At 45.9% G+C, this 14,550-nt stretch overlaps 1 protein-coding gene across 1 annotated transcript in view; it reads right to left on the reverse strand.

The window, feature by feature from the left end:
- Positions 1-14,550, reverse strand: part of LOC138296216 (solute carrier family 22 member 2-like) — a 286,618-nt gene that overhangs the window by 43,977 nt on the left and 228,091 nt on the right. The window lies entirely within an intron of this gene.

Genomic DNA, 14,550 nt, shown 5'->3' on the forward strand with positions numbered 1-14,550 from the left:
TTGACAAACTTAGAGTTCAGAAACAACTCTTCCGGAAACAGGACCATAGGTGGAGAAAAAACTATAATTCACTTGAAAAGACACTCACAAAAAGTCTATTAATAACTACAAAGCCTTGATCATAAAGGAAAAGACCCTGTATTTCATCAACAATATTAAAACCTCCAAGAATTCCTCTAAATAACTATTAAGGACAGTTAAGAAACTTGCTTGTCTTTCAGAGAAAAACAATATCACCTGTAACCAAGCCTTTTGTAATACCCTGGCAGGTTTATTACAGGCTAAAGTTGAGGATGTTTAAAACACTTTTGATTCAAATAAGCTCCCAGTCTCAGGATTTCAAGTTGATAATACCCTGCCCATTACTTCAGAAACATTTAGCTCTTTCTCCTGGCTTAGCACCGAACAGGTGTTAGGCTTGACCATTTCTATTCAATCTGGTTGTCCTTTGGACCCGTGCTTGCCAAAGATCATACATCTAGCACCTGAGATACTATGTTTCCATCTTGTTACCATCTTTAATCATATGATTGGCTCGGACCACTTTGAAAAAAATATAATTTTAACCCTTTAGAGCCTAATAGTCATCGACCTATTTCACATCTTCCATTCCAGCTAAAATAATGGAAAAGGCAATCAATTTAGAACTGGCCTCTTTTATAAATGCCTATCACCTACTCGACTCTACACAATATGGATTTATGAGTGAGCACAGCACCGAGAAGGCACTGAGCATTGCTTCAGAGGACCTTTGAGCCAAACTTGACATGGTGGTTAAGGCTGCCCTCATTTTACTAGATTTCTCGACGGCGTTCAGCACGGTCAATCATGACCTGTTGATCAACTGTCTTTATAATATAGGCATTAGGGGAATGGCTCTTGCTCTCCTGAAATCCCTTTTGAGAGGGAACAATTTGTCACCATAAATTAATTTGTCTCTGATGCTTTTTCCCTGCCTGGTGGGGTGCTTCAGGGCTCTTCCCTGGGTGCAACCCTTTTTAATCTTAATGACATCCCCCCGGCCAGGCTCATTAAATCTTTTATATTTTCAATAATCTCGTATGCTGATGATGCACAAATTGTTGTCCCAGTATCCAGCAATCTAGATGATACAGCTTGCCAGATTCCATATCTGTATGCTGCAAATTGGCAGCTGGATTTAAAATGACTGCCTCAAGTTAAACTTGGGAAAAACTGAGGTTCTCCTATTTGGCAATGATGTTTCCTTCTGGACTTCAGGTTGGTGGCCACAAGAACTAGGTATGTTGCCAACCCCAGAGATGAAAGTCAGAAATCTGGGGATTCTATTTGACAATACGCTGCCTTTTGAAGACTAGATCAATGCTGTGACTTCATCATCTTTCTTCACCTGAAGATTATTAGGAAAGTATGTCCTTTCATTCCCCCCCACTTTCAGAAAACTGAAGTGACCGTTTTTGTCCTATCTAAATTGGATACCTGCAATGCTTTTTTTTTTTAACATGCAGACTCCTCCACAAACTGTAGATTCTGCAGAAGGCAGCAGCACCCCTGTTGTTGGACATTCCTAGACAACAATCAGCCTCTTGGGCCCTAGTTAAGCTAGACTGGTTGCCCACAAAAAGCACATCGAATTCAAGACCCTCTGTATTGTCTTCAAAGCCTTGCATAACCTTAAATGGAAGTTTACTTGGTACACTCCTCCTATAGCACTTCGACCCTCTGTAGCCAAGTATATCGTTGATCTCAAGCCCAAACGAGCCTCACAGGAAGGCAGAAGCTTCATAACCTGTAAGGCCAAACTACGGAACTCTCTTCCTCTATATCTGAAAGAAAGCTCAAATCTCCTCTCCTTCAGAGGCATTTATATAATTAAGCATTAGCTATTGAGTTACACTACATTCTGAACATCTAAACCTCTACACCTCTTGGAGTAAGTCTTGTCTTTTCAGCCTGCAACACCAAGAGAGTCAAATGCTAAGAGAGAGTTCTTGGTCATTCAACTGCAATGCACTGTTACTTTGACACTCAGAAACCACTAGTAAATAAACATACTCACACAGACTAAAGGCGTTACTCCATCACAAACATTGCGTATATCCTGTCTGCTGTATTACAAGTTCTGTAGGCTCTAATGGAATTGTAATACAGCGGACGGACTAACCGTCATTTTGGGATGTTGTAACCCCCTCCACCAAACTCTAAAATAGGCCCTAAGTCTCAGTAACACCTGACTTCCCCAGGAGTTCAAGCAAATGTATCATAATGGCACAGTATGAATGAAGTATAATGCAATTTGGGTGATAAGTGTATTGTAATGCTTATATTATGACATGGTAGAATATTTTCTAATTGGATGAAATTATAAGGACCTCAATGTGGTGGTCTAGAGGCACAGAATTGGGCTATGTGTATGCATATACAAAAGCAGCGATTGTTGTATAACAAGATACTCACTTGAAGTAGATCCTTAGAAACTTGTCTGGGAATGGAAAGGTGAGAAGTCAAAAGTGGTATGCATCTTTTGGTTGGGTGCATTGCTTTTGATTGCTTCATTTCAATAATTTGGTATGGTTTCAGAAACAGCAATTAGATGTTTTTGGGTAGAGGGAACCTACTATGATTTTGAGTTACAGTTGCTTTAATTTCAGAAGGCTTTTAAAATTATTATCAGAAACTATATGCACATCATTTATGATGAGGAAGGGCCCTTCCCATAGATGTTGTAGGCATAGTGACACTCTGCTGCTGATCTGAAAATCATGAGAGTTCACTGCCTACGTCTTCCAGGCAAGAATGAGGGAGGAATTCTGGCCCCATGCAGGCTTACAGGAGTCAGCAGCCATGCAACCTATTTGCTGTGCGGACACCTGAGGTTGTTTGTGCATCTAGCTCCGCAGCTATAATGTAGGAAGTGCTACATTCTCTAGAGTCACACATCTGTATTTCTATGGCACCACAGACACAATCAATGTGCCAAACCCATCAGAAAATCAGTTGAACTGTAATTTAAACTGCAACCCATATTCAACCTACTGAGCAAAGTTTGCATAAGCTATGTTTAAGGCAATGTGCAATTCCATGAGATATGAGGTATGGGCAATTAGTGCAACACCACATCCTCTGTCATGAATAAAGATTGCACTCAAAGATCAATAGAATACTGGATAAACGTTTTAAAGCCTCACTAAAACCTTAACCTAGTGCACACAAGTTGAATTGTCACTACAATGAACACGAACAGTAAGGCAGCAAGGAAGCTCAAGAGTAATGTAAGCAATAAATAATTCTCCAATATTTTACTATGAAATCTGTAGCATTAAAACCCCCCGTACTACTTCTAAGTGCTATACTAGTTATAAGCGATATACAAGTTCTAGCATTTCAATGGCAAATTAGAATAAAAGCTTATTTTGAGTTTTAAAGTTGGTTTGCACCCCATACCTTATTCCAAAACAACAAGTTATGTTTTTAGCTCACACATGCATGTGTGTGCTTGTGATAAGCGTCCGTCTTCAACATTACCTGCTGACAGCCAGTGAAGGCCAAACACTTTGCCGCTTTTATTAAGGAAGATATGCATTAGGGTCCCTGTTTCATACTGTCACGTTTTTGTGAAGTCCGTTCTGTCCTCAAACTCACCCTGTCTGTGCTTTATAGATCATTCCACTCTCTGTTGCACAATTTAGAACTAATATTCAACAAACAGTGATGTAATGCCTTTTCAGCTATTTTCAAGCTATCAGACAGTGTTCTCTTGGAAAGCCATCAAATGCACCAGGTAATTATCAAAATTCTAGAAACTGTATTGTTTCACAAAACAGATGAAATGTATAATAATCACAAACAATGTTTAAATACTAAAAAAATGCATGTTAGCTTGATCATCATATGTGCAGGTACGGAGCATTATGAAAACACTATTCGATTTGATCACTTTTTAGGAATTCATTAGCATGCACACATCACTCTGAGAAGGGGAATTTAAAGAAGGAGATGAGGGGAATAAAGACACTAAAAGGGAAAGCCAAAACGTGAGATTTACAAAAGGTGGGAAACTATACCGGATAATATAAGAGTGGTGCTTAGTGGGATAACCTTCCTGGGTGGCTCGAACCAGACTGTCTGTTACAAGGCAGTGCAGCATAGACCCCAAAACCCGTGGGTGCATATACATGCTAGCTGTCATATTGTAGTCTTCCACTAAGCAGGGTGATTATTAGCTGTGAGGGCAGTTTGTCATGCTGTCTATTGGCTACATCTCAAGAGGAGCAGAGATCCATAGGACTACAGCTCTTCTACAGTGGCATTCAAAACACAAAAGGATTTAGTACGAAATATCGAAATATTGTCCCTCAGGAAGGTAGACTGCGATCTGAGACTATGACTGCACACGAACTTTCTCCGAATTCTAGAGGTGATGCTGTGCCCATGTGCACCACAAAATGCATAGCTACGACTCTGCACGGTGAGGCAGGAAACATTAATCAGCAAAAATGGAAACAGTTGGGGCAGACGTCCTATTGCAGTGTGACTTGCAGAACGTATCGCTTAAAACTGACTTTCCGGCAGAATGTGTGGTCACTGCATGCAAAACACGTCCCTGAACTGAAACAAAATGCCACATAGAGATGAGAACAAGGGATACATAGCTGTACTCTTAAAGTAATAGTAGTTACCAGTGTGAAGAGGGGTCGAGTGTAGAAGGATTTATGGCGCTATGGCTGAGGGACGTTTTGAATTCTGAAGTGTTATCACGTATTAAAGGAGTTCAGATCGTTGAAATCTTTTAATAATTAAAGGATATATTAAAGGAATTCAGATTGGCATCTTAAACATTTTTTATTTCTATTTGTATTATCTTATTTTATATTACATCTATTTTAACTTAAAAGTTCTATCTTCTAATGGGATCTACAGAAGGTCAACAGTGTTCTTCAGAACACTGTTTATCTTCTGTGATTGATACTGCTTTTGACACACACATGAAGCTAGGGGTCGCAAAAACAGTGCTAAGGGTTGCAGCGGGCAAGTCAGAAGTCACAGCTGCTCCCCTGGACAGCTAAATGACGTCCACGTGTATTTCTAGTAACTCCGTCGTGAGGATATTTTGCTTATATTTTTCTTCACACAATATATGTGTAAATCAATATTCCAATAGTGATATTGCTGTAAAACACCCTTCTGATGTGAGCTCAGATTATTTAGAGTCGCTACGAGACCCGTGGCAATGCAGCTGAGTTAAACCTGAGTTTGGGTAAATGTTCAGTAAGAATGCCTCGCATCAAAACATTGCTTTTTTTCAGAGCTCGGTGAAACATCAAAAAGTGGAGAGGATGATCATGCCAGTTTTTAACAGTTACATATGTATTATACATGGCAGCCTGCAATCCCTGCATAAAATCCCATCTCTGCCTTCTTTATCACACTTGAGTTTTGATGTCTGTTGTCCCATTAATAACAAAACAATGAAGCTGCTCAACTGTTATTTATGGCAACATGTCTGTTGTTTGCATCCCACAGGTCATTACAGGAAAGACTATGGGGGTCATTACGACCCTGGCGGACGGCGGTAATTTGGGGAAAGGTATTGCCAACATGCTAGCGGTACCTTTCCCCAAATTATGACATTGGAGGTTTGGCTGAAGACAAACCGCCAATGTACCACTCCGTCAGCCAGGGTGGTAACAGCCGCCGGGCTGGAAACTTCGGTCTCCAGCCAGGCGGCCGTCACAATCCCACCCTCAGGATTATGACCCCGCCTACCGCCATGGTTTTCATGGCAATCTTACCACCACGAAAACCATGGCAGTAGGCACTATTAGTGCCAGGGAATTCCTTCCCTGGCACTGATAGGGGTCTCCCTCAACCCCTTCCCCACCCCAAAATCCACCCCCACCCTTCCTCTTCCCCTTCCGACCCCCCGACATCCACACACCCACACGTGCACATATACACACATGCATACCCACATCCATCCACGCATGCACACATACATACCCACACACCGCAACACACACTAACATACATTGTCACACACATGCATTCACAACACACAACATACATGTACACTCACATTCAGTCATTCACACATGCATTCCACGCGACTCACATCCGCATGCACGCATACAAACACAGACACACACCCCCACACACAATATCCCCACACACGCACACAACACCCCTCACCCCCCTCTCAGAGAACCCGACTTACCTGCCTTCAGGGGGTCCTCTGGCAGGAGACAGGAGGCGGCGCTGCTGCCAGCTGCAGCGTCCGCCAGCAAAACACCGCCAGGCCATATCATGGAACATGATACGGTAGGCAGTGTTTTGCTGGAGTAGAGCTGCTGCAGGCAGCAGCGCCACCTTACCGCAGTCCGCCGCAATGACTGTCGACAGAATTCCACCAGCCTTCTGGCGGAATTCTGCCTACGGTCAAAATACGGTTGCCGGCTGGTAGCCACGGCGATAGTATGTTTGCAGCCGTCGCCGTGGCCGTAATGTCATAATGAGGGCCATAATCTCTCTGCATGTTTCCACACATTCTGAAGTACAGCATTTTTTAAAGTTACATTAACGTATTCTAAAAAGGTTTTTACAACAAATTACCAATTACTTTTTGCTGTGTTTAATTTTACACCACAGATTTCACTTTTATTTTTCATGGCAGTAACTGTACCATCTCTTTCAAAAGAAAGATTACACAAAAAAGTAAGAAAACAAGGATTTAAGCTTTTGTTTATGGCATGACTATATATTATAAAGTATAAAATACCATCTGTTGAACTTTAAAACGATATTGCAAGTCCTCATCATCAAAATACTTTATACGGCTAAAAACCATAAAAGTGTAGCTCAATAAAAAAATTCCATATTTCATGTAAATAAGAAAAAAGCATGGAGACAATAAAATCACATCATAACACCTCACGGTCCCTAGCCACAATAAATAATATGTAAAATTTAAATCAGAGGAAAATTTTAAAATCTCTACGGAGACCCATATCTTTTCCTAATTGATAGTGCACAGCGAATAGAATGAACTGCTGCAACACAAATGCTAAGACTGCTCTACTGCTGTGAAAAGAAATAAAGGTTCCTTATGTTGCCTAATTCCAGTAGCATGCAGAATTGGTGTCAGAAATTGTTTCTGTGCACAATAATTAAGGTTACAAAAAAGCAGGGGCGTGGCTTGCAGGATGGCTGACCGGTTGCACTAAATCAGTGCTCCCGACCCACCAACAGCACCCTTAATCACCCTTCCTACTCAGTCGGACATTTGATCCCCAGATAGCCTGTACTCTGTAGCCGCAATCAGTGGATACGTCTTTTGAACTGTTTTGTGCCAAGAGTCATCTGATCAGCAACCCCCGGCAGGGAGGAGTGCGGAGGTCTAGTGTCGGAGTCGCCGAACACCAACTGAGGGGGAGCATGTGCCGAACTACCAGTGGGCTAAAAGGTGCCAAGAGGACTACACTTGGGCTGATGACTGTATCTGGCCCCGGACAGGCTGGACACTCAGCTGCAGGCTGCCACCTGGCCTGAAAAATATGGGTGGAGTGCTGCACTGGGGCTGATCAGGCGGGAGTGCTTTGCCTGCTGCGGCCTCCTAATTGCAGCCAGAGGATTGTGGAGTGCCTCCCTGGGCTCTGGGGGACGCCCATGGGTTTGCTGGTGATTTCAGTAACCCAGAGACCCCCATTGGTGAGCAGGGCAGCGTGGTCTGAAGGCCACGTAGTGGAACTCAGGCAAATACTGGAATACGGACCGGGCCCTGGGCAGTGATTAGCGATGTCAGCCTGGCCTCAGCAGCTTCCCCCGATACAATGAACTGAGCACAGTGGACCCTGGAGGTAGGGGGAATGGTGCCTACAGTGTTGTGGAGGTGGGGCTTCCTCCTCATCCTTCCCTCCCCCCAGGACAGGACTAACTGTGTGTCCGGGGCCAGCTGGGACAGTGAAACTATGGCCATATGGCGTGACAGGGCCCTGGGCTCAATGAAGTGAGGAGGGCAAAAGTGCAGGGGACCTGAAGCGCTGGTGGGGGTGGAGTGGAGGCTGGTGGATAAGTGAATTGTGGCACCTCACCGAAATATGTACTATGGGATGTCCGCCCCCCCACGGTCAGTGAATGGAGCTCTGAGACTGGACCTGCTTGGCAGCTGGATCTTTCACCTCTCCCCAGTGGTCCTGTAAGATCTTCAGTAGTGGCACTGTGTTCCCTTCCATAATTGGGGAACGGAGGACGAGGTAGGCGCACTGTGGTCCTCAACATGCCAGGTGACGAAGAGGTGGCAAACCTCCCCCCCCACCCAGCTTGGAGTAAGACTGGCTATACACCACCAGTATAGACATTGCTGCTGAACCTAGGTGATGAAATTCTGCTCGTTGATTGTGATGGTCCAAGACAAGAAAGTGCTCACTGCCCAACAAACCACCATGGAGCCCAAAGCTCAATGGGATGCCTGCAGATGGTGGACCATGATGGCCTGCAGACCCCACAGGGTCCCATGGGAGCGCAAATTCTGGCGGTCATTAAAGCATCAAGCGCAGTAGTACAAAGTAAAATCGAAGCAATAGCCCTTGATGTGAATTTACTGCATGCTGATGTACGGAAAGTGTCAGATAACTCAGTTGAAACTGAGAAGCAAGACTGTGCACTTCAGTCAGAAATGCAGACCCTCCAGGCCACGGTGACGGCACTGGAGACCCAGACACAAAAGCTGGAATTACGACCAGAGGATGCGGAAAGGAGGGCCCATGGATGCAATCTGCACTTTGTGCACTTCAAAGACTCCAGCCAGAACTGTTCTTGGAGAAATGGATTAGGGCGCAGCTCCCAGACATTGGAACATTGGATTGTCCCAATTTTCTGTAGTGGAAAGAGAACACAGATCGTTAGCACCCTGTCTCCCACAAGGAGGTACTCCTAGAACCATCATTGCGAAGATACATAACTACAGAGACTGCATTCTACCGGGGGTGCACAGAAGGGGAGATCCCACCTTTGATAATCATGTGACCCGGATATTACCAGACTATACATGGTCAGTTCACAATAACGGCAGACATTTGGTGGGGTTAAACAGAAGTTGAGGGCAATGGAACTCCAATATTTGCTGCTGTACCCAGCTAAGCTCACCCGATGGATGCAAACATTTCTTCACGTTGCCGAAGACGTATGGGAACGGCTGGAGATTTGCGTGGTGGCAGAATTGAGCAGAGGGGGTAGGGAGGTGCCACAGTCAGACCTGGAGGTGACCAGGGGGGACACTGGGACACAGGAGGAAATGCTGATGGCGGCGACACTCTGGATCTGGGGCTCAGGTGGTGGTTCAAAAAGTTGGAATGCTGGACTTGGAGCCACAGCAACAGGAACGTTAACAAGCCAGGGCCCTGGTGGAGTCAGTCACGTCTGTGAATCAGCAGGGAGTGGCTCAGACAGGCTGGAGGACTCGCCACCCACCAACCCTGAACTGGCGTAGCATTGGCAGTCTCTTTGAGTTGGCTTTCCCACCTTGTAGAGCCTGGTGGAGAGTCCCGAATCGAGCTGTATCCTTTACAAATAGTGTTCACATTACTAATGAGACTCTGGGTTCAGCACCATTTTTTCATACCCCTGGGTTTGTATGTCTAGGCCTTAATAGTGTGACTTTTTTACAACTCATCAAGACGCTGGAGGGATCACTCTGTGGGCTGGGTTTTACACACAACCTGGATTCTTGGATCTCCTCCCCCACAATCCCTACCCTTGGTGCGAGTGATACTTTTCCCCTTCATAGAGAGTGGTTGAGGTGGCGAGTAGTGCAGTTGTGCGGTTGCTTGAATTTATGTGAGTGTGCTAGCTGTAGGGTCACCATAGAGGCTAACCTGCAGCTGAGATCTGCGGCAGCAAACCCAGATATTGGTTCTACCCTTGGGAGACAACACAGGTCATAGTGCGAGATTGTTTCATTATTTCGCACACAAGCTCTTGCTAAAGCCCATTTGGGCAGTTGCGGTGTGACACTAATGGGGAGACACAGGGATTGACCCTAATGGGGAGACATGTGTTAGGACATAGAATGTTTACCTGGGGGGAGGTGGGAGTTGCATTATTTATGTAAGGTATTATTTAATGCAGTGACAGAGGTGCTCATTGTGGGGGTAAGGTGGGGAGAAGTGGGGTGGTGCGGGGAGTGGGATATCCTAGTTGAAATTGTAAGATGGGTGACTCCACTCATCTACTGAAGTGCAACGTGAGAGGCCTGGCTTCTTTTGAAAATGTTATAGGACACACATCTACTTGAGGTGCACAGGGACCCACATAGCCATGCTACAGGAGACACACTTAACTGAGGGCGAAGCTCAGAGATTACAAAAAAGTGGAGGGGCCAGTTGTATTCATCACCTTATTACTCTTATGCCACAGGGTCTCTATATGGGTGCCACCTGGATGCCAATTCCAGAAGCTTAGCCACATAGCTGACATTGAGGAGAGATAGATTCTGGTACATGGCTGAATAGATGGTGTAGATCTATGCCTACTTAATGTATACATCCCCATTACAGATGATGGAGATTTTAACTGCATGCTTGACAGTATGCTGGACAGACACCAGCCAAGGTTAGGCACCAAAATTAACATGGCTGCCAGCCTGACTGAGAATATGCGTAGGACGCAGTGTATGGATATATGGCAGGAACTTAACCTGACGGTAACAGAGTTCGCCTAGTAGCCCTCCACTCACCAAGCTCACAACAGACTTGATCGGTTCCTTACCACCACAGGTGGGGTGCCTAACATTAAAGGGGTGAGCTACCAGGTCTGGTTCCTCTCCGACATGCTGACCTTCTCCTGGAATGTGATGTGGGCAGCAATGCCCTTGGGTGCCACTGTGGAGACTCAGACCAGAGTCACTGGGGGGCGCAGAGTTTAAAGTTGAAATGCAGTTGGCCCTACAGGGCTACTTTGAGGTTAGCCAGATCTCCACGGAGATACAGGGTATCGAATGGGGCGCATGCAAGGTGGTGATCCGAGGGGAATGTCTTGGGAAGAAATATGGCATACAGAGAAAACCTGAAAGGGAAATGCTGGAGAGTGAGGCCCAACTGACCCAACTTCAACAACAGGTGAGAGGTGGGGAGAAAGGCTTGGTAGATCTCACAAACGCACACAGGCAAGTGTTGGAGGTCTGGGACTGGCTGGACCAACACGTGAGACTGCACAGAGAAGGTGATCAGTCGGGCTGAATGCTGGCCTGGCTACTGAAGCGGGGGAGACACCCCCCTGTGATACTTTCCTTGACAACAGTGGATGGATAGGTAGTTGTGGGTCAGGCTGCAATCAACCTGACACTGCAGGTCCATCTGGCAGAGGCTTACATGGAGCCCCTTGATGATAGGTTACATGAAATGGAAGTGTTTCTGGTGGAAATTGCGATCCCCCGTTTGACAGTGGAGGATCAAGATTTAGAGGGAGACATTCAACTTAATGAGCTGAAGGCTCCTCTCCGAGTAGCCCTCAGCTTATCAAGTGGCTAGAGGGAAGTCCTTGGGCAAAGTAGGCCTGTCAGTAGAGTTCTATCAGGCATACTCCACCGACCTCCTTGCCAACCTCCTAGACACGCTCCAAGAGACTAAAACAGTTGGTATTTTGCCCGATCATATGCGGGAGGCACTCATAATCATGCTGCCAAAACCCAGTAGAGACTCCTGTCATCTGGGATTGTACAGACCACTGTACATGCTCAACGTTGATATCAAGCTGCTGGCAAAGGTCCTGGTAGCATTGTTATGTCAGGCAGTCTCCAGGCTGGTTTATACTGATTAGAGTGGGTTCATGCTGGGTAGGGGCACACATATGAATCCCAGGAGTCTCTCCCACATCCTACAAGCCACCAAAATTGCAAGGGTAGAGGCTGCACTAGTAGCTTTCGACATAGGAAAAAGCTTTTGACACTCTGTCCTGGACATACCTCTGGGAAGTGCTGCAGGGAATGGTTTTTGGCCCACAGTACTGGATCTGGATCCACCTATTATACACGGCACCCAGGGCATGAGTGCGCCTGGGCCAGGTGGTATCATAGGCCTTTGACATTGGGAGAGGCATAAGGCAATGGTGCCCCCTGTCTCCGCTCCTCTTTGCTCTCGACATGGAGCCCCTGGCAATCTATCTGCGGGATAAGCTTTGCGACAAGGGGATAAGAGTGGGAGACACCCATACAGTGTCCATGTATGCGAAAAACACTCTTCTACAGTATATGCGACTGATCCTGTCCGCTCTGTCCTGCAACTTCTACAACTCATGACATACTTCGGAAACTTCTCAGGCCTCCAAGTTAACAATCACAAGATGGTCTTGTTTCCCATGGCAGCATTGGCATTGCGCTAGGCGACAGATCTCCCAGTAGTGGGTCTCCCCTGGGAACCCATTTTTGATACCTGGGGCTCAAAGTGACGAATGACTAGCACATGCAATACGATCTGAATATGGGCCGTATGGTGAGGGATCTCACTCGTTCCATGGAGTTCTGGAAGACTCTGCTGTTATTGGTCATGGGACGGGTGGCTCTGGGCAAAATGGTTCTGTTATCAAGATGCCTATATGTTATGCAGAATTCCTTTTGTACCTTACTAATAGCACTGTTTCAGCAACTTGATCGACTGCTGGTATATTTGATCAGGGCTGATAAACACAGCCGGGTCAAACTTGAGACCCTGAAATTGGACCAGGATGAGGGAGGCCTAGGTCTACCCGATCTCTAACTGTGGTACCTTAGGGGGTTACTTCAGTATGCGGCAAAATGGAATAAGAAGGAACCAGACCGGGAAAAGAACCTGCTCGCAGGATTGGTACCTTCCACCGATTTCCCACAGCTCTTGATGAGTGGGTCTAGAACTCCGCCAGGTACACCGTTCATAGTATCCCATGCAGCACAGGCCTAGGAGAAGGCGGTGATACATGTTCTAAAACGTGCACCATATGCAAAAATGTTCCCACTCTGGCAGCTCATGCCCTTTTTGTGTCTGAGAGACTCCATGAATGTAAAGCCTTGGATAGAAGGGAACTGTCAAAACGCTGGTGATCTATACCTGAACAACGCATTCATACTACTAGCCGCAGCAGGGGAGCTGTTTGGTGTTGGCCTGGGACAGTTTTTACAGTACTTTGGCATATCACACACAGACCACGATATATGGACTAGCTAGCCTGATGAGCCAGAGGAATCCCAGATGTTGAGGGTCATGCTGGACACGAGTTCACATAGGGGCCTTATTTATCAAATCTATGCGGCCATGACGGGAGACAGGCAAATTGATATAACTAAGTCTCGCCTTCAGTGGGACAAGGACCTGGATACCCCATTAACTGATGGTGAGTGGCAGAGAGCTATTGCACAGGTACCAGAGACTGCAAGTAATACTAGGTTCAAGCTAACACAATTCTACTACCTAAATAGGGCGTATCTGACCCCACAGCAACTTAACAGGATCTATCCAATGCACACAGCTGGCTGCTTTGTGATGTGGTGTGTCCCCTGCCAGATTTGTCCATGTTACGTGGAGTTGCAGGGTTCCACATCCATACTGGATGTAAGTCACAGAATTGGTGACCTGGATAATGGGGGTAAGTTTGGCCCGGACAATTCGACGTTGTCTCCTGGGCCTTCTATCACTCCCTAAGGAAGGCGGAAAAATGGATTAGAGTCCTAGGCCTGGTACTAGCCAGGCGCCATATAGCCATTCATTTGGTATAGGCAATGATGCCCCCACCTCATGACAGATGGTAAATGGATGTCCTGGAATGGGCAGTCACAGAAGAGATACGTCTCTGAGGTGTCCACACAGATGAACACACGAAGAGAGACCTTGCAAAATGGGACGAGATGGTGGACTGATTGGGCGGTGACTGAGAGGAGGATGCAGAGGCCTCAAATGAGGGATCCCCCAAGCTTGCATAGATTCCCCCTCACTCCTCATGGCCGAATTGAAGACTAACTGGGGCAGTTACTGGGCTGCACCCCTCGAATGTGCCATTAGGTGTATATGTGTGATGTGACCGTGAGCGAGTGAGGCAAGGTCAAAAAGGCGGATCCCCAGCCTGCTCCACCATGGTGCGTGTTGCGACTGTTTCCGCACCCCCCTTGCCCTTCTCCTCCGTCCCTCCCCTAGGTTATACAATTACTCCTGTTTGGATACCTTTGAAGTGTGTCTACACCTCTCCCTATACCCCACAGTTCCGTAATTAAACACTCCAAGAAACCTGTGCTCAGCATTTATAACACCCACAAAATAAAACTCACATCCCTTTCATTGTTTTATTATTCTATGATTAATCCTGGAGCTCAGTTTTCAAAATTCCGCTGACACAGTCTGACTTGCTTCTGCAAAAATAAATCTCTTGCCTGCATCTTTGATCGTGACTCGATTTTCTATGTGTTATAAGAAACCTCCAGCAGTCCAAGGTATACAAAACTATTTTTTATATAATTTTTCCAGGGGATTGCCATAATCTTATCTAAAGAGAAGCAATCTGATAATAATTATCTTGTAAAACCTGCCTCTGGGTTCCTCTGAATCCTTACCCAGA

The sequence above is a fragment of the Pleurodeles waltl genome, chromosome 5 (assembly GCF_031143425.1).
Source record: "Pleurodeles waltl isolate 20211129_DDA chromosome 5, aPleWal1.hap1.20221129, whole genome shotgun sequence".
NCBI lineage: Eukaryota > Metazoa > Chordata > Amphibia > Caudata > Salamandridae > Pleurodeles > Pleurodeles waltl.